This window comes from Lissotriton helveticus (genome assembly GCF_964261635.1).
Source record: "Lissotriton helveticus chromosome 1_1 unlocalized genomic scaffold, aLisHel1.1 SUPER_1_unloc_90, whole genome shotgun sequence".
NCBI classification, from domain to species: domain Eukaryota; kingdom Metazoa; phylum Chordata; class Amphibia; order Caudata; family Salamandridae; genus Lissotriton; species Lissotriton helveticus.
In genome coordinates this window covers 828,217-834,216 of record NW_027611737.1, presented here as the reverse complement: position 1 = coordinate 834,216, position 6,000 = coordinate 828,217, and positions in this window count along the sequence as shown.

Below are 6,000 nucleotides of genomic sequence, written 5' to 3'. Positions count from 1 at the left end.
AAACAACCCCCTTTTCCCAACAGATGAACCTTGTGCAAGTTGGGTGTGCGCCGGCTCCAGCTCCAGCCGCCACCCATGCCCACCCCGTAAACTGTAACAGTGTACCATGAAAAACCTACACTCCATGTATCTAAAGAGTAATTCATTTTCAGTCTGCATTACACTCCTTCAGACAAGAAGGCAGCCCCTCGCGGGCTCACTTGGGTCACGGAGTTGGAAAAGAGAGGGGGGGATCTTCAGCACAGCCGCCAACAATAGCACGGCCCTCCTTCCCGTATCATACAACATCGTCTCTCCCTCCCCCCAACCAGAAGTCCTTCGAAAAATCATGACCCACACCCAAACCACAAACCCTCGGTACATTACCCAGACCCCCCAGGATATAGCGGCATGGATTAGCAAATTTAGCGGCACAAAAATGGAAATTTAGCGGCACAAATATGGAAATTTAGCGACAATTTAGCGGCATTTTATTTGGCAGTTTTGCCTACAACAAACACAGATTTCTTCGTTTTTCTAGTTGTTTAACAACATGAAGCTATGTATTTTTGGTTTATTTACAATGTAGACACTTTGTTTGGCTTCAAGGCTGCATATAGGACATAAACTAATGAATAAATGCCCCAAAAGCAATCCGCCCAAAGCCCGCCGCAGAAAAGGGCCCTCTCTCAGTATAATGTTAGGTTTGTGAATAGGGGAAAAACAAACCATCAAACAAATATATACATTCATGCTTAACCTATCTATTTAATGAAGGTAGTCAATCCACAACGAGCACTGACCCAACTAAAGCATTTTAATTGCTTGTTAATAAATCTAAAATTTTATAGTTTTTTTTTTTATACATTGTGCTTTAAAAACAATCCAACTTTACTTATCTATACACCCCAAAACTGGTTCATTTAGAGAAAACAACTGCGATCATAAATACAGAATGATCCAACAACCACCCCATTTTCACTGACCCTCATTCATACAGGTCACCTCCTCTTATGCTCGTTCAAAACAAACATAACTCAGGGTCAACCTAAAAGAAAATCTTGGCCTTCTGCCACCCACCGTCAACACCCTCTGTGTCTCATGTCTTCCTTCCTTCCCAAAGCTGTGCTCTCTGCTCTCTTCGGGGCAGAGGGTCAATGCTGCACTGACAGGCTCTCAGAGAGTCCTATCTGAGCAGCCTGGAATTCCTTTGACAAAGCAACAGTGGGAAGCAGCCTTTGTTTACCTCTATTGCTATGTCAAGGCAGCGACTAACTTGATTTGGAATCTGTTATTCACGCCAGTGGCTATCAGTGATGGCCATGCTAAAACCCCTTAATGGCAACGACCCAGCTATAATGCTGTGTGCTCTGTATTTCCCTTCTCCCCCCCCCCAAAAAAAAAATCCCAGTCTCGCCCCCTCCTTGAAGAATTTTTATGGGCCTGCCAGAAATAAAATCGCATATCTGGTGTCTCCATTATCCATCTCTCCCACTAATGCTGTTTTTTGGGGATGTAGGATAGGTCTGTGATGTTCTGTATTGGCCCTCCTCCCTTCCCTAAACAGGTTCCTGGGCCTGGCTGCAGGTTCTGGCAGCAGTGCTGTCTTTCTCACACATGCTGTTGGCTCTTAGAGCCAGAGGTGGCGATGAAGGCGCTGTGGCATCAAGCCAGGGCATTATCAACTTATTAGACAACTTGTGTCACATTGTCATCAGCCATAAGCCTTTATCTTCTAAGGTGGCATCTGTGAAAGCCATATGCAACAGAATAATGTGCAGACTTGAACCGCACAGTCCTTGATGGGCTGACTTTTAAGCCAAATGCTTTGAGTTACAACATCTGCTCATCTTTCACCAGCGGGGGTCAAGGGGTCAGAGCTGGTCAGGTTATATTGTTGCCATAACCGAGACCTTGTAAACTCAATTGACTGATGGGAAACTGAATGCATCAGCAACAACTCAGAACTTTCCACACGTGAACTCTCAGGCCAAGCACAAGATGACAGCTAAATGCTCGCACTTTGACATCTCCCGTTATCAGTACGGCGCAGGGTTGAGTCTCAGCAGGGCAACTGGGTAATAGCACCTGATAATTATAGCGCTTAGAAACAGCATGCGCTTGCTGAGTGACACCCTTCAGAGAGACACAATTTTTCTTTTAGTCCGCTGTCACATTGGATGCACAGCTTGCCCTCTCTAGGCTCCCACGTTTATGAGTGTCAACCTGTTGTGAGACTGTCGCTGGTGAGAATTTGTGGCCTGTGGTACATATGCAGCGCTACACCCAGTTCAGCCAGATGTTTACCTCTGGGTGCCCCTTAGCATGAGGCATGAACGGGGATTAAAGGGGTTCATACTGATGCATGATTCCCCCATCGCAGTGTCCACCCGAGATGGTTTCAGTGTAGCCCACACATGTGACGTGTGCCCCACGCCTGTGAGGTCCGGTGTGACATGTGCCCCAGCATGTGGTATGGAATCCTGCACTTGACCAATGCATCAATAACTTTACTGGCCAAAGAACGAAAACAGCTGCCAGTTCACTATTTAGTGGTTTATAGAAGACAATTGCCCCAGGGCAGATGCGGTAATACTATAATATTCATTTGAAAGAAACTGTATCCGAGACCCGAGTACATCAAGGGTGAACGGCAGTATCCATAGTGTTGTATCGTGCACTTGATAGTAATGTGAAATCACGGCGCAACTAGTATAGTGGAACCCCATGTCACATCTTATGCTTGTGAATTCAATAACCTAGATGTTATGGTCAGGGACATTTTAAGGATTTGTGGGCCCTGTTCGGATGTACTTAAAATTATGATCTGGTTTCAGTTCTTTTATACCTCCTTTGGCCTGGTCGCTCACATTTGTCTACATTCTAAACGTGTTTTATCTAATATTCAGGGATAGTGCTGTGTGCTTTCAATATTTCAATATATAATATCTCCTCGTGTCCGCTGCCGCTTCTCTCTCCCCCTGGTCTCCTTCCTGCTCTCCGCTCTCCTCCTCTCGTCGCCCCTCGCCGCTGCTGGATGCTGGATCCTGTGAATGGGATTGATTGGCGGGTCACGGAAACGGGAAACGGCGGATTTCGCGGGCGTTTGTGTAAATATCGCGGCATTTGCACGGATCGGCCGATTTCGCGATTTTTTTGCAAATCGCGAAATCGCGATAAGCTGGAGGGTCTGATTACCGTAAGCAGAGGTCCACAGTTGCGGGTCCGTCGCACTCAATTTTCAGTCGCCTCTCGAAGCGTCCCCCAACGAGGACTTGCAGACCTCGACCTCCACGAGCGCTGACTCTGTCCATCAACGTCCGACCTGCCGGCCACAGACTCTGGCAACGCAGCCTGTGCGTCTCTCCAACTCCCACCTCTGGCCTGATCCCAAGCCGTCGACATCTTCCGGTCAATCCAGTCCTGCACGTCCGCAGGTGAGGTAAAGAATAAAGATTTGCCTCCAGCAAGAACCTTGAGCTTGGCAGGAAAAAACATCATGTATTTGATGCCTCTCTCCCTCAGCGCTGCCTTCACGCCTACAAAGGAGCGCCTCTCTCGTTGTACCTGAAGGGTAAAGTCTGGAAAAAACTGAATCGTGGCGTTGTCGTAGCGGAGGTCCACGGCCTGTCTAGCTGCTTGCAAGATGGCGTCTCTATCCCTATAGTTCAGGATTTTTGCAATAATGGTCCTGGGTGGCGCCCCTGGTTTGGGTTTAGGGATAGGTGCACAGTGCGCCCTTTCCACGGTGAATATGTTGGAGAGGCGTTTAGGCTTCAAGTGATTGAGGATCAGGTCTTTCAGGAAAAGTTCCACACTGGGCCCTCCAAATCCTCCGGTACGCCTACGACGCATATATTGCTTCTGCGGGCCCTCCGTTCTTGGTCTTCCAGCCGCAACACCACTTGGCAGTGTTGGTACACTAGGTCGTTGACACGTTGTTCCATTGCCTTGGTTGACTTCTGTAGCACCTTGATGTCGGCCTCGTTGGCTTTCGTCTTCTCCGATGTTTTCCCGAGGTCGACCCGGAGGAGATTTACTTCGATGGAGACCTTGTAAATTTTCGCCTCTAAGTTGGCGCCAAGTATTTTATTTATTTATTTATTTATTTCCATTTATATAGCGCGTTATCACCCCGGGGTCTCTAAGCGCCTATACAAAGAGAAACCAGTCCCACAGATAGCGGATATCAAATCTATAACACACCCCATGCTTCACGGAAAAGTATTGTTTTTAGCATTCGGCGAAAGAGCAAAAGATTAGATTCCTTCCGAAGGTCAGTTGGAAGTTTATTCCATGCTGCAGGGAGCAGAATGGAGAAGGCACGCCCCCCAACAGTGGACAGGCGAAAGCGAGGGTTCACCAGAAGAGTAGCTTCAGAAGATCGAAGTGCCCTACCCGGGATGTATCCAGCCAGTCTGGTTTTAATGTAACTGGGCGCATTACCATAAAGTGCCTTGTGTGAAATACACAGACCTTTAAACAATGCCCTCTGTCTAACAGGGAGCCAGTGTAACTGATGCAGGAGAGGAGATGCACGCGTTGTCCTAGGTTTCTTAAAAATCAATCTTGCTGCATCATTCATGACCGTCTGCAGCCGCGAAAATAGTCGCTGAGGTAGCCCTAAGTACAGCGCATTGCCGTAGTCCAGGCGTCCCAGGATCATGGCAGACACAACGCTTCTTAAGGTGGAAAAAGACAGCAGTTGAGAGATCTTACGAATCTGTCTCAGAAGACCAACGCAAGTTCCTACGACTACAGACACCTGTTTGTTCATGGACAACGTGCTATCGATGTAAATTCCCAGGCTCTTCACCGCGGTTGCTGGTTTCGGTGACTTGCCCAACTCCCTAGGCCAAAAACCGTCGTTCCACGGACTGCCCTGGATGGCTATGGGCAGCACCTCGGTTTTGTCCGGGTTGATGTTCAGGGAGTTGGCAGTCATCCAATTTACTGTGAACCTTAAGATGTTATGCAACCGGGTTTGAGCACCTGGAGAGTCCTCTATTTGGATAATGATCTGCGTATCGTCAGCGTAGTTAAAGATCTGACAGTCCATCTGGTTAAGAGCTGAAATTAGTGGCTGCAGGTAGGTGACTGTATGGCTGCCATGATGGAGGCAGCGATGGTTCTTTCGCGCCTGATTGGTCACCTGCAGCGTTCTCTGCTTGTGGCGTCCCCATCTGGACCGTATATTTGTCCAGTTTGTTTGATTGCGTCGCTGTATTGTATTTGGGCCTCATGTTGGCTATAATCCCACGCGGTCAGTCTGTGGCACGCAACACGCCCCGGTCCATCCAAGAATGGCATCTGCAGCCACTATTGATATTCGGCACACCCCTAGGGTTCCCGCAGCTCAGGCCTTCAAATCACCAGGCAGGCCTCCACTCCACCGGTCCAGGCCCAAGGCTGTGAAGCGCTCCCTCCGCTACGCTCTTCGCCGCACCCCAGCAGGTGGCAAGTTTCGCTGCGGCACACAGCCCTGTCCCGCTGGCCGCAGCTCCGTCTCGTATATGCAGGCTGCAGGCGTCCCTTCTCCGCAGCCCGCCTCCTGTCCTGCCCCGGGGGGTGTCGCACGTTATCTGCCCCCACGCATGTGATGGTCACCCCTGCCTTCCGGGAGAGGGTTCACTCATGGGGCCCAAATCACCGCCGCAGCCTCTCCGTCCCGCCTTCTCGATTCTCCTGCAGTCCGTCTCCTCTTCTTCCGGGGGCCCCTACGCTGATGTGCGCCCCTGCTGTGCTGGGCCCGTCCAGCCGCCCACTGCCTCACCGACAGTCGGATTCCGCGTCTAGCTTACTGTCTTTGAACCGGGACCCACGCAGCCCCGGTTGCTTTCCTGAGGTGTCCTCTGGTCCGCCGCTAAACCTTCCCAACCACTGGTGCCTGCAGCCAGCCTCGATGTAGCGTGTGGTAGTCCCAAACTGGTGGCGCTACACTTTTGGGCCACACGATGCAGACCAGATGGCTTCCCTCAGGCCGAGTCGAGCTCCGTAACGCCCAACTAGGCCGCCGAGCCG